The 18812-nt window shown below is 35.6% G+C and overlaps 1 long non-coding RNA gene across 3 annotated transcripts in view; it reads left to right on the forward strand.

Annotated features, from left to right (window-relative positions):
* The window catches only part of LOC129471585 (uncharacterized), a 264013-nt gene that overhangs the window by 210471 nt on the left and 34730 nt on the right, over positions 1–18812 (forward strand). Inside the window, exon 8 of one of the 3 annotated variants that reach the window (XR_010118625.1) lies at positions 718–879. The exons of the other annotated variants lie outside the window; for them this stretch is intronic. This is a non-coding gene — a long non-coding RNA (uncharacterized lncRNA). The remainder of the gene's footprint in view (positions 1–717; positions 880–18812) is intronic. 3 annotated transcript variants of the gene reach the window in all.

The raw sequence follows: 18812 nt of genomic DNA on the forward strand, positions 1-18812 counted from the left end.
GAATGGGAGTTCACTCATGATTTGGCTCTCTGTTTGTCTGTGATTGGTGTACAAGAATGCTTGTGATTTTTGTACATTGATTTTGTATCCTGAGACTTTGCTGAAGTTGCTTATCAGCTTAAGGAGATTTTGGGCTGAGACAATGGGGTTTTCTAGATATACAATCATGTCATCTGCAAACAGGGACAATTTGACTTCCTCTTTTCCTAATTGAATACCCTTTATTTCCTTCTCCTGCCTGATTGCCCTGGCCAGAACTTCCAGCACTATGTTGAATATGAGTGGTGAGAGAGGGCATCTCTGTCTTGTGCCAGTTTTCAAAGGGAATGCTTCCAGTTTTTGCCATTCAGTATGATATTGGCTGTGGGTTTGTCATAGACAGCTCTTATTATTTTGAGATATGTCCCATCAATACCTAATTTATTGAGAGTTTTTAGCATGAAGGTTGTTGAATTTTGTCAAAGGCCTTTTCTGCATCTATTGAGATAATCATGTGGTTTTTGTCTTTGGTTCTGTTTATATGCTGGATTACATTTATTGATTTGCATATGTTGAACCAGCCTTGCATCCCAGGGATGAAGCCCACTTGATCATGGTGTATAAGCTTTTTGATGTGCTGCTGGATTTGGTTTGCCAGTATTTTATTGAGGATTTTTGCATCAATGTTCATCAAGGATATTGGTCTGAAATTCTCTTTTTTGTTTATGTCTCTGCCAGGCTTTGGTATCAGGACAATGCTGGCCTCATGAAATGTGTTAGGGAGGATTCCCTCTTTTTCTATCGATTGGAATAGTTTCAGAAGGAATGGCACCAGTTCCTCCTTGTACCTCTGGTAGAATTCAGCTGTGAATCCATCAGGTCCTGGACTCTTTTTGGTTGGTAAGCTATTGATTATTGCCACCATTTCAGAACCTGTTATTGGTCTATTCATAGATTCAACTTCTTCCTGGTTTAGTCTTGGGAGGGTGTATTTGTTGAGGAATTTATCCATTTCTTCTAGATTTTCTAGTTTATTTGCATAGAGGTGTTTGTAGTATTCTCTGATGGTAGATTGTATTTCTGTGGGATTGTTGGTGATATCCCCCTTTTCATTTTTTATTGCATCTATTTGATTCTTCTCTCTTTTCTTCTTTATTAGTCTTGCTAGCAGTCTATCAATTTTGTTGATCTTTTCAAAAAACCAGCTCCTGGATTCATTAATTTTTTGAAGGGTTTTTTGTGTCTCTATTTCCTTCAGTTCTGCTCTGATTTTAGTTATTTCTAGCCTTCTGCTAGCTTTTGAATGTGTTTGCTCTTGCTTTACTAGTTCTTTTAATTGTGATATTAGGGTGTCAATTTTGGATCTTTCCTGCTTTCTCTTGTGGGAATTTAGTGCTATAAATTTCCCTCTACACACTGCTTTGAATGTGTCCCAGAGATTCTGGTATGTTGTGTCTCCAAATTTCTTAGGATTAATTCTTAGGATTAATTCTTTTCTGACCCCTCCACATTTTAGTTGACTGCTTGGTATGTATCATTAACCAAATACCTCCTGATTTAATACTAACCTGTCAGCTCCTATGAAAAGCCTTACGTCTCTTACTAGCTGAGCTGTTACTCATACTGGTTTCTTTGCAACACCTATAGTACTTTTTCTTAGATATTTTCAGAACTGTAATTATATACTGTACAATTTATAGTCTCAAGCTAGATGAATAAATAAATGAAGGCTTGAATAAGTTTACTGTTTTAAATTATTTCATGCCCATTGATCTTGTCTTCCAAAGTTTTCAATTCTATAATATGGTGTCACTTCCTCTTGAGTATACCCTATATAGCATTTAACCTTTCTTTATTGATTAAAATAAAAATATTTATTATCAACTATAAACACAAAACTCTATTTAGTAGTATGGTGGCAGGTGAAACATTGACTGGAAGTCTACAGAAATGCCAATATCTTATTTGTGGCCAATTGACTGTGGGTGGCGGAGGGGTAACCTGGAAGGAAAAGGAAATGATGCTTTCTATATCTGTTGTGCTGACATTGAACTTGAACCTACTTATTAGGAAAAAGAGCCTATGTGAAGGAAAGGAACTACACACCCATTTAGCCTAGTGGTTTGGGTGGGATGAGGATTAGGAAGACGAGAGGAGTTTGTTGTACTTCGGATTCCGGAACTAAGCAAAGACTCCAAGTTCAAGGGGATTTTCAATTATCATTACATGAGGCAGTCAGGAACTGTAATAAAAGAATGATGACTATAAGAACATGTTAAGATTCTTTGCAATTTGTCTATGTTAGTTATTTTTATTACCCTCTGTCTATTTTTCTGCCATAGTTAACAGCAAAATTCGTGACGCTAAAAATTACAGTGGCTTATTCAGTGGCAGCAACCTCCTGGCCCATTCTATAGGGCTGACTTGGATAAAAGGTCAAAACATCGTAGAAATACAAAATGATTGTGTTTCAGGTGGCTGCCTCAGGACGAATGAATAGTCTGGAGCTTGGCTTCCCCTGAGAAAAACCTTGGAAGAGTAACAGTAGAAAGAGAAAGAATAAACAAGCAAGCAAACAACAAAACAACAAACAAGCTTATTTATATCTCTTTGACTTAAAAAACAATTTGGCAGTAGACTATGCTTTTAGAAGCAATACCCTCCACTCCAAAGTTACTATAGTGTCACAGACAGTGACAATTAACTAATGTTACTCAGGGGCCAGGACAGAAGCCCAGAGCACTGCAAGGTTTGAGCACTGCAAGTGTCTGTGCACTTATTCTTGTTCCTTTAAACTTTTTTACCCTGCCAGTTGCACATCAAATAATGTCTCTTTGCAAGTGGCTTATACTTCCCAGAGGGGTCTCCAAGGCCCCTGCGCTCATTAGGCCTCTCTACCATCCATGGATTGACCTGGGCATCTGGAAGGAACTACCGCTTCTGTTTCATCCTCCTTCCCCCACCCCATGCCTATCTCCTGCCTAAAGTAGTGGGGAAAATAGTTTTTGTGAGAAAGACCTAAATGCATTGATTATTTTAGAAACATATGCAGATCAAGAACCAGCTATTTGGAGGCAGTATGTTGGCTTCCTCTATAAGCTGGAGTCTCCTTTTTATTAGCTGAAGGTAAAGTATGCCTCTAGCCATGAAGCCTAAGTTGTGTATCATTTCGTGGCTGTTAAACAGAAACATCAATTTTTATTACTTTACTAGCTCAGACTTGGCCCTTCTTTCCTTTTGAATTATATAGGACTGAGACAGGCCCGAACACTAGAAAAGATACAAACACGAGAGACAGTCAGTCCTCAGTGCACTTCCTTTTCAGATTTTCAGATTTCCCTCTACCTGGCCTTATGTGCTCTTTTGAGTAAACTTTCTCCTGAACTCTTCAACCTACAATTAATTCAAGAATTATTATATGGATTCAAGGACAGAAATACAACTATTTCATTTTAATATACATAAGGTTTAGCTTCTCCATAAAATCTTAAGCTTCTTTTGGGAAAGATATACATCGTGTATGATTTCATGTCTTTTGCAATAATGTGTAGAGCACTCACTGAGGATATGCTGTTAAAGGCCATGTCTTTGAATTTTTGAATTTCTGGAATTCCCCAGGGTCAGGTGCTGTTTTTTTCAAGTGTTCTAGTTTAAGGCTGGGCTATGTCTGATACGTACTTTGCTCAAGGGGACAGAGACATGGAAGCTGCCAAAGGAATGCCAACACAGGACACAGTTTCTCGGAGGTGGTGACTAAACTGTATTGAGGAAAGGAGACAAAAGCCAGTGAACAGAGCTCTAGGGAATGGGAGGAAAACAGCCAATTGACAGAATCTCAAACAGAAAGACTGGGGTATTTTTTTTTTCTTACCTGCAATCTTTATTTTTATTTTTTATAGAAAATATGTATTATACATATATTTTTTGAAATGTTAAAAAACAGCCTCTGCTTAAAGTCTTAAATTAGAGTAATCTCAAACAATTTCAATGCATTTTGACTTTAATCCAGATTTTCTATACTATATAAATTGATAAGTGTGAATGAGGCATACATGCATTTTTTATTGTATTTAAAAACATTTTTTTTACTTTAATGTATGTCTCCCTGTTTCCATTTTTCTAACTTTCCTTCTTTGTCACATTGTTATTTTATCCAAAAGAGACTGTCTATTACTCACTATTTTATATCTTTCTGTTCTCACGAAACAATAAATCATAGAAATCACACTAAATCAATTGTTCACTGATACAGTTTTACTTCATTTTTTAATGGCTGAAGAATAGTTTGTGATATAAGTTTACCATATTTTTAACCATTTCTGTATTGAAAGGCCTTTTGCTACATATTCATTAATTGGCTACAGTGAATTAGACTGTGATAGATGCATATCCTGTACTTTTTTTCCTACTTACTTGTGCTTTATTTTATGCTTGGACTAACAAGAAGAAGGTTTTCTGTGTCACAGAATAGATGCATTTTAATTTTAATGGACATTGCATTCCAAAATGTCTATAATACTTTAGATTTTATACTTTCCAGTCAAGTCATCACCATTTTAAACTGTTGCCAGCCTCAGCAGTGTAATGTGATATCTCTTTATCTCTTTGTTACTTTAAAGTGCATTTATGTGACTAGCAGTCAGTTTGAGCATCATTTTCATATATTTGATAATTTGAAGATAGTCTCTGTGAATTGCTTCTTTAGCCTTTTTTTCTGTTGAGCTTCTATTCTCATCTTGACAAATTTTCAGTGTCCTCTGTGTATTATAGAAACAATCTTCTGTCCATATTCTCCATTGCATGTATTTTTTTCAAAGACTATTTTATGTCTTTTGATTTTGTCTGTGTTATCTTTTGCTACAGATTTATATGCCTTATCTCTTATAGTTTCTGGGTTTTCAGTCTTAGTTAAGAAGGTCACACTTGCCCCTAGATGTGTATATAATCTCCTAGATTTCTGCAAAAAAAGTTAGTTTTACTTTTTACAAATCAGACTTTCGTACATCTGAAACTGCTTTTTTTTGTACATAATGCAAAACATGAATAAATAACTGACTGTGCCAGGGCTATTTGTTAATCGTCCATCCTTTCTCTGTGCAATGAAAGACAACTTTGTCAAGTATAAAATCTGCTATTGTAATACTGAATTGATTTCTAGATTCTGTCTTTCTTCTAAGGATTTATTTATCTATGTCATGCTGTTAAAAGAATGACTGGATATTAGTACTTTATAGAATTGTATAAGATATTCAGCATTTTATATTTCTATGTCTACTTTTACTATTTATCATATGTATATAGGCAATCTATAAAATCTACACTGGCATACAAATAGTTAAGATAATTTTTTTTAATTCTGAAAATTCATAGTTGGGATTCATATTATAATTGAATAATATAAAATCAGTATGTTAAGTTTAAATCATTAATAATTTTTATTATATTATTTCCCATCTAGAAACCTAATCTGTCTTTCCGTATGTTGAGGAACTTGTTATATTTCCTTCAATGAGATTTTATAGTTTTGTTCATGTAGGTCCTAAGCGTTTGAAAATATTTTCTTAAGCATATAAAAGATACACTATATGTAGGTAAATTTTATGTCAGTTACTCAATTCCAGCAAAGTTTATGGGTTCTATTTTACGGGATCTACAGCAATAAGTTAAACATGTGATTTTGTGTGTGTGTTGTGTTAAAACAGCATATCGTTATCCTCTCTATCATAGTCTAAATATAAAGTATGGGTCTTTCTTTCTGCTACCTATAATTACCTTAATGTAGGTAGTTTATAACCTCCTATCTCCTCAACCTGTTCTAGAGTCAATGACTCTATATTACCCATGTCTGTCTACTATCAACTGCCTTATTAGTAAATAGTCCTTTTTCCCAAAGGAGTTGATGCAATCACCAACTCTTGTCATTCAGAACCAGAACATGAGCTTCTGATTGACTCTTAGAAGTGATGCAGGCTCCATGATTTACACAGCAGATTCCTATCTGTCTGTCTATCTATTTATCTAATCATCTATCTATAGACATATGGGTGACCTAAAATACACAATACATCCAATTTCATTTGAAGTTTATGCATATATTATTTGTTGTACAAATCCTTTGAGAAAATATAGGTTTGGACCTTGGATTTTATTTTTGTCTTTTTGTTTTCTTTAAAGCTATGGACCAAATTCTAGTTCCTACTTAGAGCAACAAAGCAAATAAAAATCCATAACATAAATCTGGTGCAAGTTAGTTGGTGACCAGACACTTTGTACCCAGACAGCCATGCCAATTAGAATCCTGCTTTGTACAGTAGCTATTTTGAGTCATAGCCAAAAGTTTCCATTTTCACAACAATAGAACAGATGCTAAGTTATACTCAAGGACCTATGATTTGTGTAATAAAAACTGAGACAAAACATAGACCCTACAATTTAAAGCTTAAATATGGCAAAACTCATTTTAAAAGATTGACGTATAAGGAATTAATCACAGCTTAATTTTGCACCCAAAGTTGCTCTAAGTAGGAACTAGAATTTGGTCCATAGCTTTAAAAAAACAAACAAACAAAAACAAAAAAACAAGGTCCAAACCTTTATTTTCTCAAATGATTTGTCCATTTGTCTCTATTTGTCCTATTCTGGGCTACAGAATTTCATGGCTCCCATTATTAGTAAACATACTAAGAAGGAACAAATCTGAGGGCCTGCATTTGAATCCTTGCTCTGATATAATGAGTTGTAAAAGCTTGGACAAAGTAAATTTCCAGTACCACATCTATGAAGTACTTACTATACACTTTATATTAGTGGTTCTCAACCAGGACCAATGGTGGTTGTTCCTACCAGGAGGAGGCTACTCACATCTAGTGGCTAGAAGTTCAAGATCCTGCTAGACATTCTACAATGCATAGGACAGTTCCCACAACAAAGAATTTTTCAGCCTAAAGTGTCAATAGTGCTGATGTTGAGAAACTCTGCTTTATAGGAGTTTTGTGAAATAAATGGGATACTGCTTATGAGGTACATTGAACAAAGCACCTGGCCTGTAGTAAAGACATACACTGTCACTGCTCTCATTATTATTGCAATTAATTATCTGAACTCATTTATTTTTTCCATTCAGCGTTTTCTGAGAACACTTTGTGGTTGCTTGTGGGGAGGGATGAAGTGGTAAAGTGCGATATGGTCGATATGGTTCAGTGCCGAATTATGCAGTAAGCAAAATGCCATAAAAGTAATGACATATTAAAAGACATTTACTGGTAACTGTTTTATGATGTGTCCAATAGTTTAAATCCAAACATTTACTCTCTTCTATGAATGCTTTCCCTGCTCACAGCACTTTCTCTAAATTAGCAACTCAGGGTAAGGTGTTTTTTGTTTTGTTTTGTTTTGTTTTTGTTTGTTTTTTGACAGTTTTGCTCTGTTGCCCAGGCTGGAGTGCAGTGGTGCCATTTCGGCTCACTGCAAGCTCAGCCTCCTGGGTTCAAGCCATTCTCCTGCCTCAGCCTCCCTGAGTAGCCAGGACGACAGGCGCCCGCCACCACACCTGGCTAATTTTTTATGTTTTTAGTAGCGACGGGGTTTCACCGTGTTAGCCAGGATGGTCTCAATCTCCTAACCTTGTGATCCGCCCACCTCGGCTTCCTAAAGTACTGAGATTACAGGCGTGAGCCACCACGCCTGGCTACTCAGGGTAAGCTCTTAAAGTGAGCTTCATCACATACTAAAATAAACAAATGCCAACATTATCTGTATAAAGTTTCTGTCTCCTTCTATTCCTTAAATTTGATCAGATATGATGCAACAATGTGGCATCTTATATAAAATGCTCTCTTAAAGATAAGAAAAAGGCCGGGTGTGGTGGCTCACATCGATAATCTCAGCACTTTGGAAGGCTGAGACAGGAAGGTTGCTTGAGGCCAGGAGTTTGAGACCAACCTGGGCCACATAGCACAACCCCTTCTCGGAAAAATAGCCAGGCATGGTAGCGAGTGCCTGTCACCTAGCTACTCAGGAGGGTAAGAGCAGAGTGTGGCTTGAACCCAGGAGGTTAAGGCTACAGTGAGCCATGATCCCACCACTGCACTCTAGCCTGAGTGACAAAAACCCTATCTGTAAAAAATAATTAATTAATTAAATTAAGATAATAAAAAGAAAAACACACATTCACTGAATTAATGATTATATAATCTGAAAGACCAAAATACATAAATGTTGTATGTGCTAGCCTTGAGGCTAGTAAACCACCAGATGGATAACTTAAACTCTGCTGTGTGTAACTCAAGCTCTATTCTATTTGGTTTGCAGTAGGACTTTTCGATTAATGAATAAAACCTGACGTACTAAGCAAAGAGAATAGAGATTTTAGTTAAAGATTAATATTAGATCAGCCAAGCCTTACTGCGTTTACATTTGAACAATTAAAAAGCTCTCACTCTATCGATTTTAAGACAGTGTCAAAGAGTGGTGGTAGAACCAGCAACATTATCATTACCAGGCAAATTATTAGAAATGCAAAGCTTCAGGCCCCTAACCCAGATTTCTGGAATCAGGAACTCTGACGGTGGGCCCAACAATGGGTGTTTAACCACAGCCCTCCAGGTGATGCTGATGCACACTGAAGTTTGCCAACTGCTGTACTAAAATGAACAAAACAAAAGAGGAAGCTGCCTTCCGGTGATTCCGCGAAGTAAATATATCTATATGGATTTATTCTCCATTTCTCAAGGAAGATGCAATCTAGATTCACTTTTGCTGAGAGTTTTTTCCTCTTAACTAAAACACAAGGGATTAATTTACCTTGATTTGCAGTCTCAACTAGATTTGCAGTGGACCTAATAATAAGAGAGAAGTTTCCTGACTTGGTTTCCATGGCTCTAGACTTCCTCTTGCTAATGCACAGGATAAATTACTTTCTGTAAAGGGAAAAAGGAAGAATTCTGGGATTGAACAAAGTTTCTACCACTTATAGCTAAGTGACTTTGAGCCAGTTATATCACCCACATTATCCTCAATAAATCAAGGAAAAACTAACATCATAATAATATTGATTCTTCAGACTTGCTACTTCTCTATGAACATGATACATCTCTCCATTTATTTTGGTTATCTAAAATTGGCTCAGAACGGTTTTGTAATTTTCAGTGTAAAGGTCTTATACATAATTAGTTAAATTTACTTCTAGGAATGTTGTTTGATGCTATAATACATGCATTTTTTAAAATCTGTAGTTTATTAATAGCTTATAATAATACTATTGATTTTTATATTTTGATGTTTTATTCTGTGATGTTTAAATACTTCTCATTACTTATGTAGTTTCCTGGTAGATTCTTTTATATATGTAGATTATCATGTTCTCTGAGAGAGATATAATTTTGACACTTTCCTACATTTATGGCTTATATATATTTTTCTGCCTCATTGCATTGGATTGAACCTCTACAGCAATATGAACAATGAGTTGTCAGAGAAAATATTCTCAGTGTTAATGAGTTCAATATTTCACCATTAAATGTAGTCTTAACAGTAGGTTTTTTTGTGGATGGCACTTTCTTCTATTCTTAGTTGCTCAGAATTTTTATTCTGAATTACTGAATTTAGTCATGTTTTTGTTATCTATTGAGTGGAACGTAAGACTTTTCTTTCTCTTTCTGTTTATGTAGTATATTCAGCAGTTTGTTGAATAAACTCCTATGATAGGGCCTATAATATTTTACCTAAGATATTCAATTATTTATCTATACTGTGCAGTAATCAGAGTTCTGCAAATAAACAGAACCAATAGAATGTGTGTCTATAGAAATAGATTTGTTTTAAAGAATTGGCTCACCTGATTGTGGAGGCTGGCAAATGCAAACTCTGCAGCGTGGGCTGGCAGGCAGGAGACCCAGAGGGGAGTCCATGCTGCAGTTCAAAGGCAAAGATGATCTGTTGCAGAATTGCCTCTCACTTACGTGAGGTCGATCTATGGTTCTATCCAGTCACCTTCAACTGATTGGCTGAGACTCGTCCACATAATGAAGCACCCAATGCTTTACTCAAAGTTCACTGAGTAAATATTAATCTCACCTAAAAACACAGAAACATCCAGGATAATGTTTGACCACACATCTGGGCACTGTGGACACCTGAAATTAACCATCACATATTGTTGCTATTTCCTTCACTGGCTATGCATTCACCATGTTGTACACTTTAATTATATACAATTTTTATTTGACAGTTCACCTTGAAATTGGCCCGATTTCCCCATAGAACTTATATTTATGATTTTCCTTGAATAGAACTAGAAATTTACCTTCCTGGTCTTAGAGCTTGAAAAAATTACATTTGTCTTACCTAAGTTCCTTTCTCAGGAAACCAACCATCAGGTTTCCTGACAGTATCAAGGAACTGAAACTTACCAGATCACTGCATCTGGCCAATAAGATGCAAGACCCCCCATTCATCATGATTGCCTAACAGACCACCTGCTACCCATTGACTAACTCGTCGTTTGTACACTTCCCTAATTTCTGTTTTTCCACATGTAGTTACATTTCTTCCATGCTCTATAAACCCTTAAGTTTAGTCACTTGAAGAGATGGATTTGAGGTTAATCTTCCCTTCTCCTTGACTGTAGCATCCACATAAAGTCTCCTTCCCTGGAAATACTCATTGTCTCAGTGATTGGCTTTCTGCATGGTGAGAAAAACCCCTGGTGTTTCAGTAACAATCTTAATAAAACAGGAATTTTAAAAAATATATAAATATACTGTATGAATCTTGTAGCATGAATAGCAAGGAATTAAGAAAAACTAACCCCTCCCCACCACATTTCCTTTTTCAGGAAGGGAAAAATCAATATCTTACAGTACCGTTTCCACTCTAAGAAATAGTACACATTTTATGTTACAAGCAAAATTTTATGGAATAGTTTATGAAATAAAATTGAACCTCATAGTTTTTAATTTCTTTGTACAATAATGTTTCATTTAGGCACTGCCCCATCCTCCTTTTAACTATTTACTATATAATTTTGGTCATAACTTAAAGTGGATTTATTTTCAGTGCTTTTTTAAAGTTAACAAGTATCTTTGGATACTGTAGTTGCCCTGAGTTGAACTCCATGTTTCATAAAACAGGCACAGTCTTCCTTTATGGGAGGAGGAGTTTCTTTCTATGTCTTTGGTTATTAGAATTAGAAAAACTGCCTTGATCAGCATACATTAAATTTTTGAAAGTTAAGTTTTTCACTCTTGTGAGACTAATTCTATCATATTCTTCATTTGTTGATGATTATGATGTGACTTCAATTTACCCTTCCTAATGTGATTGTGAATTTTCATGTAATGAAAGAAGAGGCACAACCAAGATCGCTGCACAGCGTTAGTAACACGTGGAAAATATATTTCACATTCTGAGACAAGATAAACTCTTAGTTCTCAAGGTCACAGAATGCTGACAGTTAATTGGCCTTTTGAGAAATCCTGAAAGAAGACTAAAAATTGCATTCAAGTATTATTCAAGATTTTGTATAATAGCAATACAAAAAAAACACCATGTGGTAAATTACAATTAATTATAATTGTTTCTACAAATCTTTGCTACATACAAGAAAGTGTGATGTAGACTACTAATTTATGCTTGGAATTGATATTTTTTTAACTACCTGTGTGATAAAGGTCTCTTACTTGAGGAGGCTACATGCCTGTAATCCTAGCATTTTGGGAGCCCAAGGCAGGTAGATTGCCTGAGCTGATGAGCTCGAGACTAGCCTGGGTAACATGGCAAAACCCTGTCTGTACTTAAAACACAAAAAAATTAGCTGGGCATGGTGGCACCCGCCTGTAATTCCAGCTACTCAGGAGGCTGAGGCATGAGAATTGCTTGAACCCGGGAGGCAGAGGTTGCAGTGGGCCGAGATCGCACCTGCACTTCAGCGTGGGCATGAACCTCACTCTCTACTAGTCTCATAATATAGCAGCAGGACTTTATTTAAGAGTGTTTTCTGTAGCTGCAGTAGTAATGATGCAGTTATAGAACCTTCAAATTGGCTAATTTCTTCTTCAGAATTATATGGCAGTTTGTACTGGGTTGAAACAAACAGTGCGATGGACTAAGCTTCACCATCAGAGACAAAGCAAGACTTTGAAACACTCAGAATAAACCTGGGCATGGGTTGCTTCTTGCTGCCACTGTCCATGTTGTTCCTAAAATCTCACTTCCAAGACGCCTTTTCATATGTCTCCTGTAGAATTTCCACATGCACTTAACCCGCTGCAGACATAGCAAGAGAGGAGTACACTAAAAGAGCAATACAAGCATCTGTATTTTAAAAAACTGTGATGGTCAAAAACCACTTATTCCTATCTTATGTATAAAGAAGACTGCAAAACTTACTAAGGATGGTATCTGACAACTGCTGATTGAGGATCTTAATAGGCCTTTTCCTTGTTTTATTGAAGAACTTTAGTTATCCACAGCATAATGGGACCAGAATAGTATGAATTATTTATTCATTTGTTTAATTCAATGAGTAGTAATTGTCTCCTGTTTGCCAGATTCTGGGTCATGTACCAAGGATACATTACAGAACAAGGTGTTACTTGGAGAACTTACAGTTCTAGTGAGGATGATCAAGTTGGACAAGTAATTATAACAGTTAAAACATGATTAAAAGTGATTGTATTCATTTTCTAAGACTTCCATAAAAAGTGCCACAAACTGGTGACTTACACAGAAGTTTATTCTCTCATTGTTCCGGAGACTAGAAATCTGAAGTCAAGGTGTCGGCAGTGCCATGGTCTCTCTGAATACCCAGAGAAAAATTTTCCCTCCCTATTCTTAGCTTCTGGTGGCTCCTGACAATTATTGGAGTTCATTAGCTTGCAGCTGCATCACTCCAATCTCTGCCTTCATCTTCACATGGACTCCTCTCTGTTTATCTGTGTGTCCTCTCCTCTTATAAGAATACCATTCACTGGATTGGTATTCCAGTGAATGGTATTAGATTCGGTTCCATCCGAATCTAATATGACCTCATCTTGATTTAATTGCATCTGTAAAGACCCTATTACCAAATAAGGTCACATTCTGAGATTCTGGATGGACATAAGTTTTGGGAGGACACTGTTCAACCTGCTATACAGTTATATATTTATTTTTAGGAGGAAAACATCTTTTGCTATAATTGAGGAGATACTTATAAAATATGAGGATCCCTTCCTAAATAATATAAAGCAACAATTTTAGATAAAGAGACCAAAGAAATAACCTGAATATTTAAAAACTGAGGAAACAGCACAGAGAGTTGAGTTATTGGATGAACCTCATACAATTCAATATGGAGAGTCTTGGCTTTTAGATATCATTATCTTGGAAATATGAACTTGCAATGGTTCACTAAGGTGCTTTTAACAATGCATTGAAAATTTTCATCTGTACAGATATGAGACCTAAATCTTATTTCAGGCAATAATTGCTATGTTATTGTCTTAATGTCTTAATGAAAACCACTGAAAATATCGCCTCTCACTGACTGGTAGAGATGATAACGAGCTATGAAATATTACACATTCAGGCAGAAGAAACATGAACTAACTTTACTGACAAATCCAGTAAATAATCCTGGATCCTGGATTCCCGGGTTTTTGCTTAGAATAGATTCAACCAGGAAAGCTACCTGACTTGCACTGTGCTGTGATGTGAGTAAGAAATAAACTTTTATTGTATAAAGCTATTAAAATCTTGAGGTTATTTGCTATGATTCTTGGCGTTAATTACCCTAGTACCTTGACTTTTGGGACTTCAAGAGAACTTATAGATTAGTTGATTTACTACCTTCATTTTATAATGAAACAGACAGAACATGTCCAAAATCACTCAACTAATTAGCAGTTCATCAGTATAACTGGGACTGTAGTCAAAAAATCATTCTCTAGTTGTTTGCTTCAGAAATCCAGTAGAAATGACAAAGTCTTAGAATAAAAATATTCTATAAATACATTTCTTTTTATACCAGAATTTGACACCATAGCCTAGCCACTTGGTGACATTCTTTGAACAATGTTAACTCTGGGTCAAGGAGAGAATTAATTAGTGTGTAGAAAGAAGACACTGAGCTAAAAGTGGTTAGATGTGAATTTGATGCCAGGTGGAATTTGAAAGGAAATGAAAAGAGGAAGACAGACACCGAGTTTTTTTCTGGAGGAGGTTGTCAGTTGTCAGTAATCAGCAGAAGAGAAAAGGAACATATTCAGGTCACCTGGAGACACATCTCTCTGGAAACTGAGGCATAATGGAATGTCCAGAGTGGCCAGGGTTACGGGCAAATTGGGGATAAATATTAGGTAGAATGGCAGTTCTAAAACTAAAAATTGAAAAAGTGCAATGTAACAGCCATCTAAAGGAGCTATGGATAAGTTAGGTAACCAAATAAATAGTTTTTTTTTTTTCTTTTTTTTTTTTTTTGAGATGGAGTCTCACTCTGTTGCCCAGGCTGGAGTGCAGTGGCATGATCTCAGCTCACTGCAACCTCCACCTCCCAGGTTCAAGTGATTCTCCTGCCTCAGCCTCCTGAGTAGCTGGGACTACAGGTATGCACCACCATGCCTAGCTAATTTTTGTATTTTTAGTGGAGATGGGATTTCACCATGCTGGCCAGGCTGGTCTTGAACTCCTGACCTCGTGATCCACCCACCTAGGCCTCCCAAAGTGCTGGGATTACAGGCATGAGCCATCGCGCCCAGCCACAAATAAACAAAGTTTTGAGAAGAGAATTGAATGAATTTAAACAGAGAAGAAAGTGTATTTCACTTTGCAGCAAAAGGTTTTATGTGCAGTGAGAAGTGCAATGGCAGTTGGAAAGATTAGCAAATCTCGATTTCTTAGGATTAAAAAGCTAAATTTTCTTTAGGTGAAGAGGTGAAGTGAATAGGAAAAATATGAGGAACATCATGTTCGCAGAGGGAGAACCTTAATTAAACCAATATTCAATCCATTTAAAAATCATTTCAAACATAATTCCAATCTTTGATGCTTGGTCTTCTATTTAGTTTCTGCAAAAGAGTAACCTTTTGGTTTTTTATTTTATCTGATTCCCTGGGTAGTCCTACTAAAAGGAATTACTGTAAACCTACATTCTTTACCATGCGTAACATAAGGTTTCTATTTAGAAAAGAAAAAAGTCAGCACTTTTATTTAAAGTGGCTTTTAAAAATCCACAATAGTTTTGTTTAAGTTTTTAGGGAATGTTTTTAGGGAAACTCAATATTTCTTAAGACTCTAAAGCAAAAAAAAAAAATGTTTTGAAGTCAAAGCAGCAGCAAGTTTCTTATCACTACTCATAATAAAAGAGTCACAACCTTCAGCCTGAACAGCAGTTATGTTTAGTTTTTGTTTTAAACATTAACAGTGAAGTTTGCCTGAGACTAATTTTGCATAAACAATGTTGTCTCCTTAGTAAATTTAGAAGAAATTTGCTTGCTAATTAAGTATAGCCTTTCAGATTACAAATAGTTAATGGAAATGTTTCACCTTCTCACCACACTCTCAGCTTTTCAACTTACTGTATACCCATACACACTGCAGTGAACGCTGGTTGTTGTTGATGATGGCAGTGATGGTGAATATTTCACATTCCGTTTTCTTTGGGTAACAACAACCCAGTTTCCATAGGAATCAACTATTTCTCACTCAATTTGATTTTCTTTGTGTTACCAATCATAGTGGGGATTTAACCAGCCAATCCCAACACTTCATCCTCCTGACCACAGAATTTGGTTCTGGGAAAGTCATACGACCCAAGTTACACAAATTGGAGTGATTATCTGGCATTTTATGTGAACACTAAGGAAAGCTTTTTCTTTGCCTTTAAACCATGATGTGATTCCAGAGCTTCTGGTGACCATAACCCAGTCACACAGAGGAAAGCCTGAAAAAATTCTCAAGTAGCTGGCTTAATCACGGCTTTTTTTCTCTTTGTTTCAATTTAAAATATATTGAGTGCCTATTTTATGCAAGATGCCAGGCTAGAGACAGTAAGAGGCTGAAAGATAAATATGGTATTACATCTTTGTTAAGCTTTCCATCTATTTAATAGCTTGCAATATTTTAATCATCATAGTTTATTCTACAGATTCTAAATAGAATATATTTTCTTCCAGCTATTTGATACCTCTGAAAATACAGTGATGAGAAAACAGACATGCTCCCTCAACTCATGGAGCTTATAGTTTATGAACAGAAAGACATTAATTAAATAGCTATGGGAATATTTAGTTATAAATTACGATAAATATTCTGAGGCATATCTAATGTATTTGAATACTTATATAAAAGAAGAATCCGCTTGAGATTTGACAGTGGAATGTGGTTGTGGTGGCAATATAGTGAGACTTGAAAGCTAATGCTGGAAGAAGGGAAGGTTTAAACCCTTAATGCTACTACTGGGCCCTGAAGAGAAATATGACATTGTGACACTAGAATAGGAATGCCGCCTTTGACTTAAATGTTCAATGTCTCCACTACCATTCTCAATCATCTTCCTTGAAACTCCCTGGTAGCCTAAATAAAAGAAGCAACAGAGGTTGGTATAGAGGAGCTATTGGGACACATCCTGGAAGTCAGTGTAAAGTGGACTGAAACAGCAACGGTCCCTACATTTCTGGGACACCCTCCACCTCCCTCCCCCACAATGGAGAGGGGCAATTGCTTCTGGCTGACTGATGGTGAGGAATTTCTAATAATAATTAATTATTCAATGAAAAGAATGAGATAATTTTTCACAAGTGTAATTTAACTATAATCCTGCAAGACATTGTTTGAATAAACGAAACTTGAGAAAGCAGAAAAGATGGGTCTACTCGACATATTTTGCCATCTGTTTCAACTTTGCTGGGATGAGTTTTCTGCCATCAAAGTATTGGGTCTGGTATAGGTCCTAACCTATACCAGATAGTACTCTGTCATTGCTTTGAATGAATGAAAGATTGCAACGAGAAACAATTCACATGTTTGTGTTCAGCAGCTTTGCCTAAGTTCTAGGTAGAATGACTTTTTATCCTAATATATTATTATTGGTCATATCTCCATTAATGTCTCTTCATCAATTCCTTTCAGAAAAAAATATATTTGATTCTATCAACTTCTTTATTTGAAAAAAACGGTATTGTTATAAAGTAAAAATCTTAACTATATTTCTAGCTCAGAAAGTTTGTAGTTCTGTGACTAGCATCTTTTAAACATCCCACTGTTGCTACAGAGGAATTTTACTAACCACAATTCCTACGCTAAGAACTGATAGAGACAGTTAGTGATGACAAGTATCAAGTTCATTTCCAAAAGTGTGTGGTTATTTACTGTTCACTATTCAGCATGTGGAAAACTTTGGTGGAGTTCTTCCTGAGGAATTGGAAAAGACATCAAAGAGGAATTAAAAGTACTCAAAGACTTGGGTTTAAGGACATCAAATAGTCAAAGATTAGAGAAATGCCATTCTAAATAGGAGGCAAATTAATAAAATTACACGCAAAGAAAAGTAGAGTTTGATTTTTAAAGATCTTTAAAGCTATAGTGTGAGCATTTCAAAATTATTTCTAATGAATTTTCAAATTAACTATTTCAAAGGCGATCTACTCTCCAACAGTTTATATCAATTTCTATCAGCAGACTATAATCTAGAGAATGCTCATATGGTAAGCAAACTTTCCTTGTTAGAGAAAATTTCTTTGAATTACCAACTGGTGAAAGTTTGCTATAATTGGAGACAGCAGAGAGGGAAAAATAATAACTTCAAATGAAAATTCTAGCTTGAAGGAAAGTTGATTGAGTTAAATTATGAAATGTTCAGTTATTTGTGGGCATAGGTTTCTTTTCTGATTATAAGATCCATATTTCTGCTCTTTATAATCATCTATAGGTCCTTTCATGATTCCTTGTTTATGTTTTAAAAGCCTCAGGGAGAAATGCAAGCAGAGTGTGTAAGGAAAAGAATTAAATTCAAGAGAAAAATAAAACATATTAAATAATTTAAAGTAATATAGAATGAAGCAAAATAAAATTTTAAAGGCTACAAGTTAGGCCATTTGATTTATTAGAAACTAAAGAAAGAAGACTGGAAAGAATAAAGGAAGAATGGGTGAATAGGTATACAAGTATTTATCAGGCCATCCATCCATTCATTTATCCATCCATCCATTCATTCATTTGACTCCAAACTGTCTACACCCCAGATTCATATTTCCAGATACTTTTTGGACAATTCCATCAAGACTTTACAGCTTTCTGTTTCTTAGTAAGTTGAAAGCACTAACATTCACTTAATTTCCCAGGATTACAAACTCAGAGTCATTCTTTATTTGACCTTCTTGTCTGCCACTCATACAAAATTATCAAGTCATACTGATTCTACATTTGAAAAGTCTCATTTGTTTTCCCTTTTTGGGGACACGTCATAGATCATCTTGCACGGATTACTGCAATAGAATTGTAACTGTCTTTTGATTTTACTTCCTAGAGCACTTCCAATTCATCTTATTTATTGATGCTCAATGTATTTTTCTTTATTTTTAAGAAACAATTCTTTCAAATACACAAGATATACAATATAGCATAACAGAGAACAATATTTAAAAATTGTTAGTATTTTGCAATGTTTGTTTTAAACATTTTAACTATTTTAATTTTTTAGGACATAGAATACTACTGCTAACAGCTGAAGACACTTTTGTACCCCTTCCCTGTTTTCATTTCTTTCACACCTTTTTCAAACAGAGTGCCCTAAGGTTGGCATGTACCTTACCAACCATTAAAAATAATTGTATCATGTATGTACACATTCAAAGCAA

The sequence above is a fragment of the Symphalangus syndactylus genome, chromosome 21 (assembly GCF_028878055.3).
Source record: "Symphalangus syndactylus isolate Jambi chromosome 21, NHGRI_mSymSyn1-v2.1_pri, whole genome shotgun sequence".
NCBI classification, from domain to species: Eukaryota; Metazoa; Chordata; class Mammalia; order Primates; family Hylobatidae; genus Symphalangus; species Symphalangus syndactylus.